This window comes from Tachyglossus aculeatus, chromosome X3, assembly GCF_015852505.1.
Source record: "Tachyglossus aculeatus isolate mTacAcu1 chromosome X3, mTacAcu1.pri, whole genome shotgun sequence".
Taxonomy (NCBI): Eukaryota; Metazoa; Chordata; class Mammalia; order Monotremata; family Tachyglossidae; genus Tachyglossus; species Tachyglossus aculeatus.
In genome coordinates this window covers 32,957,392-32,970,685 of record NC_052099.1, presented here as the reverse complement: position 1 = coordinate 32,970,685, position 13,294 = coordinate 32,957,392, and the positions used below count along the sequence as shown (strand labels likewise).

Here is a 13,294-nt window from a genome sequence, read left to right as displayed (position 1 = left end):
GCACTTACTGTGCTTAATTCGAACAGTGCTTTGCACATAGTAAGTACTTAACAAATACCATCATTATTAATTAGGACAAGTTTCAAAAGATTGATTCTTTTGAGCACTGTATGAATTTGGGAGACACATTCCCTGCCCACAGTGAGCTTACGGTCTAAAGGAAGAGACAGATGTTAATATGCATAAATGAAGGGGCATAAGTGCATCTCTCAGGCATTGAGATTGCCTCAAATCTGACAGACAATTACTCTCCCCACCTTCAAAGAATTATTGAAAGCACATCTCCTCCATGAGGCCCCACCTTTTCTCATCTCCCATTCCTTTCTTCATCACCTCGACTTGCTCCCGCTGCTATTCACCCCCATCCCTCCAGCCCCACAGCTGGAGGTTTTCCATTTGGTCAGAGGTTCAAAGCCCAGTTGATGGCAGTTGTGTTGTCTATCGGACTTACCAGAAGACAACGCGGCCCACTGGATTCACGTTCTACTTATTTGGGTCTCTGTGTATCTTTGACTCCATGAGTTGCTCGTAGAAAGCTCCCGGCGATAGTGTCTTCTCTTTCCTTCATCTGTTAGTTAGAGATGATGATCAGGTAAAGGACTGCAGCACATCTGTTCCACATCTGGCAAGTTTCCTCAAAGGCAGCCCCTGCTTTTTGTTCAGAATGGCCTCACACCAAAGAGAGGAAGGCAGGGGAGCTCTACAGGGACAACTGGGGTGATGTGATTCTTGGTTTCTGGCCCAGGCCATTTTCTTAGAATTCATTTGATATTTTTTTCCCAAGTGACCAGGATTTTCCCAGAGGCAAATGCTGTTGATTGATTTCGCTCTCTCCAGCTGTGGCGTTAAAATAATCTATAAACTTAGATTCTTCTCGTTAATGGTGCCATAAAATCCATTCCCTTCACCCTCAAATAATGATGTGCATTTTTTTCTTGTGTAAAAAGGAAAATCTCTCATTTTGAGCGCCGTTCTCTGGACTGTATAAGAAACACATAGGTTGCACTCTTCCGGTTTTTGTAGGGAAATAGTCAATCCATCAATCAATCAGTCGTATTTATTGAGGGCTACAGAGGGCAAAGCGTTGTACTTAGCATTTGGGAGTGTGCAGTTCATCAGAATCAGCAGAAATGTTCTCTGCCCTCAAGGAGTTGGGAGAGCATGTTGTTTGGTTCTAATGTGCTGTGAGACACATATCACTCTTGTGAGTTAGCGTAACACAAAAGTGTACCAGAAATGCATGACCAAAGCTCCAAAATGCTAAAAGTTGTAATGATGATGATGATGATGGCATTTATTAAGCGCCTACTATGTGCAAAGCACTGTTCTAAGCGCTGGGGTAGAGACAAGGTAATCAAGTTGTCCCACGTGGGGCTCACAGACTGAATCCCCATTTTCCAGATGAGGTAACTGAGGCACAGAGAAGTTGACTTGCCCAAAGTCACACAGCTGACAAGTGGCGGAGCCGGGATTTGAACCCATGACCTCCGACTCCAAAGCCCGGGCTCTTTCCACAGAGCCACGCTGCTTCTCTATAGAGCTTTGTTTTACAAATTTATCTTCTCCTAAGTGGGTGTCCTTTCTGAAAATAAGAAGTGAATTGGTTTTATGACTGTTATTGAACCACCAGATTCCTGGCACCAGGCTAAGCTCTTTGAGGGACGATATGGGGCTACTTACTCATTCGTTCATTGTCGTATTTATTGAGTGCTTACTGTGTGCAGAGCACTGTACTAAGTGCTTGGTGCAATACTAACAGCCACATTCCCTGCCCACAATGAGCTTAAAGTCTAGGCGTGGGGGGCCAACATCAACACAAACAAAATAGCACTGGACTAAGCACTTGGGAAGTACAAGTTGCGTGGCTCAGTGGAAAGAGCCCGGGCTTTGGAGTCAGAGGTCATGGGTTCGAATCCCGGCTCCGCCACATGTCTGCTGTGTGACCTTGGGCAAGTCACTTAACTTCTCTGAGCCTCAGTAACCTCATCTGGAAAATGGGGATTAAGGCTGTGAGCCCCACGTGGGACAACCTGATCACTTTGTATACCCCCTCCAGCGCTTAGAACAGTGCTTTGCATATAGTAAGCGCTTAACAAATGCCGACATTATTATTGAGAAGCAGCGTGGCTCAGTGGAAAGAGCACGGGCTTTGGAGTCAGAGGTCATGGGTTCGAATCCCGGCTCCGCCACGTGTCTGCTGTGTGACCTTGGGCAAGTTGCTTAACTTCTCTGAGCCTCCGTTCCCTCATCTGTAAAATGGGGATTAAGACTGTGAGCCCCACGTGGGACAACTTGATCACCTTGTATCCCCCCAGCGCTTAGAACAGTGCTTGGCACATAGTAAGTGCTTAACAAATGCCATCATTAATTAATTAAAATGACAGATATGAACTTAAATGCTGTGGGGCTGGAGGGGTGGGGGTGAATAGTGAAGGGAGCAAGTCGGGGTGACGCAGAAAGGAATGGGAGATGAGGAAAGGTGGGGGCTCTTGGAGGAGATGTGCTTTCAATAAGGCTTTGAAGGTGGGGAGAGTCAGATTTGAGAAGGGAGGGCATTCCAGACTGCCTTGTCTCCATCTCAATCAATCAATCAATCATATTTATTGAGCACTTTCTGTGTGCAGAGCACTGTACTAAGCGCTTAGCACTGTAGAGAAGCAGCGTGGCCCAGTGGAAAAGAGCCCAGGCTTTGGAGTCAGAGGTCATGGGTTCAGACCCTGGCTCTGCCAATTGTCAGCTGTGTGACTTTGGGCAAGTCACTTGACTTCTCTGTGCCTCTGTTACCTCATCTGTAAAATGGGGATTAAGACTGTGGGCCCCACGTGGGACAGCCTGATCACCTTGTAACCTCCCCAGCGCTTGGAACAGTGCTTTGCACATAGTAAGCGCTTAATAAATGCCATTATTATTATTATTATTATTATTACTAAGTGCTTAGCACCATACTAAGTGTTGTCTCATCGTTCTCATTCTCCCTCCGTCACATCCGTGTCACTGCCGACCTCTAGCCCGCATCCTATTACTCTATTTATGTATGTTACTTGTACATATTTATTCTATTATTTTATTCTGTTAATATGTTTTGTTTTGTTGTCTGTCTCCCCCTTCTAGACTGTGAGCCCACTGTTGGGTAGGGACCGTCTCCATATGTTGCCAAATTGTACTTCCCAAGCGCTTAGTACCGTGCTCTGCACACAGAAAGCGCTCAATAAGTACGATTGAATGAAGGAATGACTAGAGATCGGTGGCCAGACAGGCAGAGATGGAGGCCCAGTGAGATGGAGTGAAGTGTGCGGGCTGGGTTGTAGAAGGAGAGAATCAATCAATCAATCAATCATATTTATTGAGCGCTTACTATGTGCAGAGCACTGTACTAAGCGCTTGGGAAGTACAAATTGGCAACACATAGAGACAGTCCCTACCCAACAGTGGGCTCACAGTCTAAAAGGGGGAGACAGAGAACAGAACCAAACATACCAATAAAATAAATAGGATAGAAGTGTACAAGTAAAATAAATAAATAAATAGAGTAATAAATATGTACAACCATATATACATATATACAGGTAAGCGAGGGGGCAAAGTGGTAGAGTGCTTTAAAGCCAATGGTGAGGAGGTTTTGTTTGATGCGGAGGTGGGTGGGCAACCGCTGGAGTATTTTGAGGAGTGGGGCAACACATAGTCATCATGGTATCTGGCTCGGTGGAAAGAGCACAGGCTTTGGAGTCAGAGGTCATGGGTTCAGATCCCGCCTCCGCCAATTGTCAGCCATGTGACTTTGAGCAAGTCACTTAACTTCTCTGGGCCTCAGTTCCCTCATCTGTAAAATGGGGATTAAGACTGTGAGCCCCCCGTGGGACAACCTGATCACCCTGTATCCCCCCAGCGCTTAGAACAGTGCTTCGCACATAGTAAGCGCTTAACAAATACCATCATTATTCCAGCGCTTAGAACTGTGCTTTGCACATAGTAAGCGCTTAACAAATGCCATCGTTATATACTGAACATTTCTGTAGAGAAATGATCCGGGCAGCGGAGTGAAATATGGATTGGAGTGGGGAGAGACAGGAGGCTGGGAGGTCGATGCCCTCTTCCAAATTCTTAGGGCAGGTCACAGGTCTCACAAAGGTGACTGCTGCTTCATTAGAACAGTGCTCTGCACACAGTAAGCGCTCAATAAATACGATTGAATGAATGAATGAATGATGGGACGGCTAGTACTTGGTCCTGCCTGCTTTTATAGGATTTCCATAAAGGAGAAGCAGCATGGCCTGGCGGACAGAGCACAGGCTTGGGAATCAGATGGCCCTGGGTTTTAGTCCCTGCTCCTCTCTTGTCTGCTGTGTGACCTTGGAAGGACAGGCATTTTCCTGTGCCGCACAGGAAAGTGGTCTGAGTACCTCAGAGCGTTAGATAGTACCCCGACATTAAGCTTTCAGGCTCCCTGGAGCTGTGAGACCACAATTCCCAGGATCCTCGTATGGAGATGCTGCAAAGCAGCGGGGCCTGGGTTCAATCCCACCCCCCAACTTGTCCCCATCAGCTTTTTCCAGGCTGCAAGGCAGCGGGATCATCGGTTCTCCCTTTGGTTGGGATTTCTTGGTGAATGCTGGTTTCTGTCGCTTGTTTTCCCGAAAAATTCTGTCCCCCGAAAACCCAAATAGATGGAATGAATCACTGCAGTTGGAAAGCGCAGCAAAATGGCTCCTCGAGCAGACCATCTGTTCTGACCAGTTCTCATGCTCTAGGCATCTCCGCCGGTCAACATCTGGTAGGATTACAGTCTCCTCAGAACAACAAAGGATTTTATCCCTTAATACTTAAATTCAGCTCTGCCTCCCCGAAAAAGCCACTGCAAATCTTCGCTAAATGCAAAGTGCTTCCAACGATGCTTTTAGCTTGCAACTGGTAAAGTTTGTTTTGTGTAGTAATAATAGTTTTCCCTCGTATAGTGTCTTTGAAAAGACATCTCAAATACTGTGTTTCCAAACATTACTTAGCCTGTGCTAGGAGTCTCTGGGGAATACGTTTTGACTTTGGTTTGCGAAGGAGAAGAAGTCTAAAGTGGAGAAGTTAATATGAGAGCGGAGGAGCTGGGAGGTTCTGACTCTATGAAACAACCTCACGACTTTCCAACCATCCAGATGGTGGATTTGGGAAGTTGTCGAGAGCTGACAAGGAGCCAATAATAAGGAGCAGAAAGGACTTCTGGCTAGGTCTGAGAGTCCTGGTTTTGCTTGTACTTGTTTTTTTGTGTTGTCGTTGGTTTGTTTTTAATGGTGTTAAGTGTTTACTATGTGCCGGGCACTGTACTAAGCACTGGGGTAGATACAAGCTAATCAGATTGGACACAGTCCCTGTCCCACGTGGGGCTCACACTCTTATCCTCATTTTACACTTAACCCTACTGAATAATGATAATAATAATAATAATGGCATTTATTAAGCACTTACTATGTGCAAAGCACTGTTCTAAACGCTGGGGAGGTTTGGATCTACACCCTTTCTTCACTTCTCTGTGCTTCAGTTCCCTCATCTGTAAAATGGGGACAACCTGATTACCTTGTATCTCCCCAGCGCTTAGAACAGTGCTTTGCACATAGTAAGCGCTTAACAAATACCATCATTATTATTATTATTATTACAAGGTGATCAGGTTGTCCCACGGGGGACTCACAGTCTTAATCCCCATTTTACAGGTGAGGAAACTGAGGCCCAGAGAAGTTAAGTGACTTGCCCAAACTCACACAGCTGACAGTTGGTGGAGTCGGGATTTGAACCCATGACCTTTGACTCCAAAGCCCGGGCTCTTTCCATTGAGCCACGCTGCTTCTCTGTACTGAACAAGCTAAGTGGGTTGGACACAGTCCGAGTCCCATGTGAGGCTTTACAGTCTTACCCCCCGTTTTACAGTTGAGGTAAGTGAAGCCCAGAGAAGTTAAGTGGCATGCCCAAGGTCACACAGTGGACAGTTGGCACTGCCACCTCTCAGGCCCACCCTCTATCCACTAGACTACGCTGCTTCTCGTGTGGTATTTATTACATGCTTACTATGCTCTCCCCCTTTTAGACTGTGAGCCCACTGTTGGGTAGGGACTGTCTCTATATGTTGCCAACTTGTACTTCTCAAGCGCCTCGTACAGTGCTCTACACACAGGAAGCGCTCAATAAATACGATTGATTGATTGATTGATATGGGCGAAAACCCAATGCTGAGGGTGGGGAAAATTACAAGGTAAACAGATTAGACACAGTCCCTGTCCAGCTCAGGGCTCACAATCTAAATGGAGATAAACAGGCCCAGGGAAGAATTACAGTGAAAAAGACAATAAAAGACAAATAGAAAGACAATACATTACAAAAATCAACAATTCAAAATGACAGGATTAAATAGCGTGACTGTTCACAGGTTTTTAGAGGCCATAGTAGTTTTACTTATATTAATGTCTGTCTGCCCAGGCAATATAATAATAATAATGATTATGGTATTTTTTAAGTGCTTACTATGTACCAAGCACTGTTCTAAGCGCTGTGGTAGAAACAAGTTAATCAAGTTGGACACAGTCCCTGTCCCACATGGGGCTCACACTCATCCCCATTTTACAGATGAGGAAACAGAGGCACAGAGAAATTCAGGGACTCACTCAAGGTCACCCAGCAGACGTGGTGGAGCCGGGATTAGAACCCAGGTCCTTTTGAATCCCAGGCTCGAGCTTTATTCATTAAGTCACGAGCGTGTCCACCTACTCTATTGTATTGTACTCTCCCAAGCATCTAGTACAGTGCTCTGCGTGCAATAATGCTGAATAAATGCACAGATTAGAGGTAGTCCTCAAATTCTTCAGGGCTCAGAAAAAGTCTCTGTTTACAATCAAACAGTAGTATCTATTGAGTTCCTTCCAAGGTCACACAGCAGACAAGTGGCGGAGCCGGGATTAGAACCCAGGTCTTTCTGATGCCTTATGATGCTCTGAATCCGCTAGTCCACACCGCTTCTCTTCACTTGGCAGAGTACAATATAAATTAATGAATTATAATATTATGAATTATTAAGGGGGCTCCGATGGGCGTCAACGTGGCTGGATTGGTTTCGGAACTTCTGGTCATTTAATCGTTGAGGGAGAGCGAGCGTTGTTGTAGAGAGCTTTGACTGCTTGCTGTGGCCACCTTTCCCCTGCAATACTTTCCGTCACAGTTAAGCTCAGAAGGACTGAAAAGCACTAAATTGAGGAGGGGCCGACAGGAAATATATTTTTCCTGAAAGATTGTGCCCTGGTGCAATCAATATGGGATCTATTACCACATAAAGTTGTCTGGGAAGAAAATATCCGTTGGGCCCAAGGTGGCTTCACGGACAAGAGGATTGAGGGAGGTCACCAAGGATGGGTGTCTGGGGAGTCTTTCATTCCCCCCCACCCCGGCCCCCCTCGTTCCTTCTTTAGTGGACACTTCAGCGGCAGAATAATTGGTCTGGAGAGACCCTGGGCCTGACCAGAGGTGGCCTTGTCCATCGCCATCAATTCTCTGAAGTCCATCTCCTCTCAGTCCGCATCCCTCCAAGGAACCCCCTCCCCTCTTCTTCATCCCCCCGTCACTCAGCGCGGATTTATCCATCTGGGCCAAGACATCTCCCAGCAAGCCTACTGGGCTGAAAATCCCAAGCCCTTGTCCTTCCTTTCCCACAGTCCTGCCGGGTGGCTTCAGGTGGTGGGCCTCAGTTTCCCCAGCTGAAAGGATGGACCGCCCCCCCTCCCGCCCCTGTGAATATGTCTTTGGCCAGCAAGGGTCCAGCAAGGGGCAATTGAGGTATCAGTCAGATGTATTTATTGAGCACTTATTGTGTGCAGAGCACTGTTGTAAGTGCTTGTAGGAGAGTCCAATATAATAACAGACACATTCCCCACTCACGAGTCTAGGCAGGGAGGCAGACATTAATATTATTTATATTATATATATATTATATATATATATATATAATATATATTATTATTTATTTAATAAATTACAGACATTTACGTAAGTGCTGTGGGGCTGGGAGGAAGGACGAATACAGTGAGCGAGTCAGGGCGACGCAGAATAATAATAATAATAGCATTTGTTAAGGGCTTATTATGTGCAAAGCACTGTTCTAAGCGCTGGAGCGCAGAAGGGAGTGGGAGAAGAGGAAAGGGGGGCTTAGGGAAGACCTCTTGGAGGAGATGGGCCTTCATTAAGGCTTTGAACGGGATGGGGAGAGTCGTTGTCGGTTCTGAGGAGGGAGGGCGTTCCAGGCTAGAGGCAGGATGAGGGTGAGAGGTCGGCGGCAAGATAAATAAGATGGAGGTACAGGGAGAATATTGGCATTAATTGTCAGATGTGTGACCTTGGGCAAGTCACTTAACTTCTCTGGGCCTCAGTTCCCTCATCTATAAAAGGGGGATTAAGACTGTGAGCCCCCCGTGGGACAACCTGATCACCTTGTAACCTCCCCAGTGCTTAGAACAGTGCTTTGCACATAGTAAGCCCTTAATAAATGCCATCATTATTATTATTATTAGAGGAGCGAAGCTGGGTTGGAGTAGGAGAAGAGACCCAATGGAGCTACAATGGAGGGTACGGGGTAGGAGAAAGATTCAACCGAGTTGGTTGTTTACCCCGATTTCCTGCTTACATTAGAGCTGACGGTCTTTATGGATTGTCCTCTTCGCTCAGTAGAGCTTTCCAGTTTTGTTTTTTTGAATAGTATTTGTCAATTGCTTGCTATGTGCCAGACACTGTACTGAGCGCTGGAGTCGATAAAAGCTAATCAGGTTGGACACAATCCATGCCCCACAAGGGGCCTCAAAGTCTTAATCCCCATTTTATAGATGAGGTCACTGAGGCCCAGTGAAGTGACTTACCCAAGGTCACTCAGCAGGCATGTGGTGGAGCCAGGATTAGAACCCAAATCCTTCTGACTGCCAAGATTCATGCTGTAACTGCTAGACAACACTGCTTTTCAATTCTCAGGGTGGTGTTTCTTCTCTTGTGACCACTTTAATCAGCCAGGCATCCGGGCGAGGTTTCTGTGTGGTCTACGACCATTTTGCTCTGTGTCACACATTTTGCCCAGGCCTCTAAAAGCCTGCTTTTGATGGCTCCAGGTTTTTAGCAGGTCAATATTTTTAGCTGTTCTCTTCAGCTTCTTCCTCAACTAAGTTCCAGGTTCCATTTTCCAAAATTAAATATCCATGTTGAATTTTTTTTTTCTCTCCTTCCCCAGCAAGGATGTTAAATTTAATCAAGTTTTGGTCACTGTTGCAGAATGGCTCTCCCACATACACCTCCTAGCCAGCTACTCTATAAGCAGCAAAAGTAGCTTGCAGAAGTTGTGAACATACTTGAAATTGCAACTGGCCCAAAGAGATGCAACTCCCACTCCGTCTCTCTTTCTTCCCTACTTTGACGTTTTCCATGGAAGAATCACCTCCTCACACCTTGCTGTTCTTGCAATGAAATATCATTCATTGATTCTTTGTCATATTTATTCAGCACTTACTGTGTGCAAAGCACTATACTTAGCATCTTACTGATACCAATCAATCAGTCCATTTTTTTTTGGTATTTTTTAATAGCTAACTATATGCCAGGCACTGTAATAATAATAATTGCAGTATTTGCTAAGCTCTTAGTATGTGCGGGGCACTGTACTAAGTGCAGGGGGAGATACAAGCTAATCAGATTGGGTCAAATCCCTGTCCCACATGGGGCTCTCAGTCTTAATCCCCATTTTAGAGAAGAGGTAATTCATTCATTTAATCTTTTTTGTTGAGTGCTTACTGTGTAATTGAGGCCCAGTGAAGTGACTTACCCAAGGTCACACAGCAGACAGGTGGCAGACCGGGAATTAGAACCCAGGTCCTTCCGACTCCCATCCTCCCATCGGACTCCCATCCCGCGTCTTACTTATTGAATGTTTTCCGGGTGCAAGACACTGTACTAAGCATTTGGGAAAGTGCAGTACAACAGAGATGGTAGGCCTGATCCCTGTCCACTAGGAAATTATAGTCCACAGGGGAAACACGCCTTAAAATGGACTGTAAACTCGTGGTGGGGAGGGAAATTGTCTTCCGATTCAGTTATTTTGTATTCTTCCAAGTGCTTAATACGGGGCTCTGCACAATGTGCTGAATAAACACGACTGATCGATAGACTGAAAATAGAGGAGCAGCAGGGGAAACAGTACAGTATAAGAATATTTATATAAGTATTGTGGGACTGGGGTGGGTATCAAAGTACTTAAGGGGTCTTTGGCTAAATTTATAGTTGTCATAGGTATACTTCCTTCCTTCTCGGGGAAGGCTCTGCCTTCTGATAGTGGCCATTTCATTTGCTTTCTCAGGTAAAGCCACTTCCATGATTGCTTCTCTTTTTATCTGCTCCTAATAGGGACCGTCTTCTTAACAGCCTAAGTGCTCACTTTAGGCAGGGCTTCGCCACTTTCTCTTCTCCCACCCTAACTCACACACACCCAGAAGGTGGTGAAGAACGCACACGCTAACAGGAAAGCCGGGCCTTTAGAAACTGGAAAGTTATACACGCAACGTCCATGACTGGGGGCGTTCTGCGTATGTTGATCTCATCGAATAGATGCCACGCCAGATAGGAGAATCCATCGCCGGTCTAAAATGGACACTAGTTACCCCGGGACTCGGATTCCGTTCCGGGGTGAATCACATGTATGTGAAATCTTTGTTAGGATGGCAAAGTGGTAGCGCCCGACAGAGCTTCTCCACTTCATTTGCACTCCTGGTAATTGTTTCCCATTTCCAGAAGAGTACATTTACCTAACACAGATTCGGCGGAGTGGAGACGTGCCTTGAAATCCCACAAAACTATTGTGATCTTCCAGACAACTGAGCAGGCCTTTCTTTTAAAGGATGGCTGGAATTGCCGTCAGGAGCCATTGCAGTAATGCAGGACTCCGGTTTTTAGCAGCTATAAAAGAGGCATTTACCACTTGTTTTGTTATCTGAAGAGGGGACTGTTGGCTCCTTATTTTAGGCCTGAGTCACTCCCGGAACTGAGAACTGAAATTCAGGTTATGATAGGATTGTGGAGCCAATTACAGAGGAGGACAAGCAATGTTAAACTCTACTCCCTTGGCTGTTTTTTTTTTTTCCCCCGCTCGGAGCCACTTTCCAACACCGTCAAGGTTCAGGGACCCACTGGGAAGTGCCCAGTTCCTGGCCTAGCCAGGCTTCACCTCCCCTATAGCTCCTTCTGGCTTGTCAGTCAAATTTATTGAGCATTTACTGTGGGCACAGCACTGTACTAAGCGCTTGGGAGAATGCAATATAACAAAGTTGGCAGACACATTCTTCCCCGCCCAAAATGAGCTTACGGTCTAGAGTGGGAGACAGACGTTGTTATTAATAAATTTACGGACGTGGCTTAGTGAGAAGCAGTGTGGCTCCCTGGAAAGAGCACAGGCTTTGGAGTCAGAGTTCATGGGTTCAAATCCCGGCTCCGCCAATTGTCAGCTGTGTGACTTTGGGCAAGTCACTTCACTTCTCTGTGCCTCAGTTACCTCATCTGTAAAATGGGGGTTAAGACTGTGAGCCCCACGTGGAACAACCTGGTTACCTTGTAACCTTCCCAGCTCTTAGAACAGTGCTTTGCACATAGTAAGCGCTTAATAAAATGCCATCATTATTATTATTATTAGAGGCAAGAGCCCAAGATTGGGAGTTAGAGGATGTGGATTCTAATCCTGCCTCCACCACTTGTGTGCCCTTGTGAGCTTGGGCAAGCCACTTAACTTCTCTGCACCTCAGTTACTTCATCTGTAAAATAGGGATGAGGATTGTGAGCCCCACATGAAACAACCTGATTACCTTGTATCTACCCCAGTGCTTAGAACAGTGCTTGGCACATAGTAAACCCTTAACAAATACCATCATTATTATTATATGTATATGAGAAGCAGAGTGCCTAGTGGATAGCGCATGGGCCCGGGAGTTAGAAAGACCTGGGTTCTAAGAAGCAGCGTGGCTCAGTGGAAAGAGCCCGGGCTTTGGAGTCAGAGGTCATGGGTTTGAATCCCGGCTCTGCCACATGTCTGCTGTGTGACCTTGGGCAAGTCACTTAACTTCTCGGAGCCTCAGTTACCTCATCTGTAAAATGGGGATGAAGACTGTGAGCCCCACGTGGGACAATCTGATCACCTTGTATCCCCCACAGCACTTAGAACAGTGCTTTGCACATAGTAAGCACTTAACAGATGTCGTCATTATTATTATTATCATTCTAATCCCGGCTCTGCCATTTGTCTGCTGTGTGACCTTAGGCAAGTCGCTTCACTTCTCTGTGCCTCGGTTACCTCATCTGGAAAATGGGGATGAAGACTGTGAGCCCTATGTGGGACAGGGACCGTGTCCAACCTGAATAGCCTGCATCTACCCCTGCGCCTAGTATAGTGTCTGCCACATAGTAAGGGCTCAACAAATCCCCGTAAAAGCATGCTGTGGGGCAGAGGGAAGGGTGACTAAAGGGAACAAATCCAAGTGTAAGCGTGATGCAGAAGGGAGTGGGAGAAGAGGAAATGAGCCTGTTCCCAGTGCTCTGGAGAGTCAGTGCTCCCGGGGCTTGCAGGAAACTGGAAATTTCCCTCTCCCGCCCTTGGGTGCAACCCTGAGAGATGACTCCCTGCAGAGAATGGTGTTTTCTCTGTGTTTCTGGCAAAGACATCTCTAAAGGCAGCAGTGGAGGCTGACAGAGCTGGGCGGGAATGAAGGATTATGTGGGGAGGAGGAGGATTGACCTGGGTTCTGGAATCGGAGAGAAGAGGAAAAGGAAGTGAGAGATGGCGAATTAGGTCATAAGAGATTAGGATTGTGGTAAGAGGAGAGATGATAGTGAGGTGATCCCCTCTCAGCAAAAAGCCAAAAAACAGACAGGTGTGTGTCTGTGTGATAATTAGGCTTAGGTTTCCTGACTCTTAGGAAACAGGTGATTTACGTACAAAGTTAACTGTGCTGGGGACTGACAGCGCTGCCACAGCCTCCCAAATTTCAGCGAGAGAGGAAACGACCTGCCGAAGTAAAATTCAAACTGACGTCCTTTTACACTCAGTTCTCTCCTACTTTTCTACATCTTAAATCTGGCAATGAAGCTTTCTTGCTTCCGGTTAGGTGAGTAATTTTTTACCATGAATTTTAGTATCCAGAGATTAAGCAGTTATGCAAAACCCGATCGATTTATGGTTCTAAGTGAAGGCATTATTGTTTAATGCAACTCAGCACTGCTGAGAATAAAGAAAAATCCATTTTCTCAA

The 13,294-nt window shown here is 46.0% G+C and overlaps 1 protein-coding gene across 1 annotated transcript in view; it reads left to right on the top strand.

The window, feature by feature from the left end:
• The window catches only part of GABBR2 (gamma-aminobutyric acid type B receptor subunit 2), a gene marked incomplete at its 5' end in the record, with an annotated part of 257,075 nt that overhangs the window by 112,026 nt on the left and 131,755 nt on the right, over positions 1-13,294 (top strand). The window lies entirely within an intron of this gene.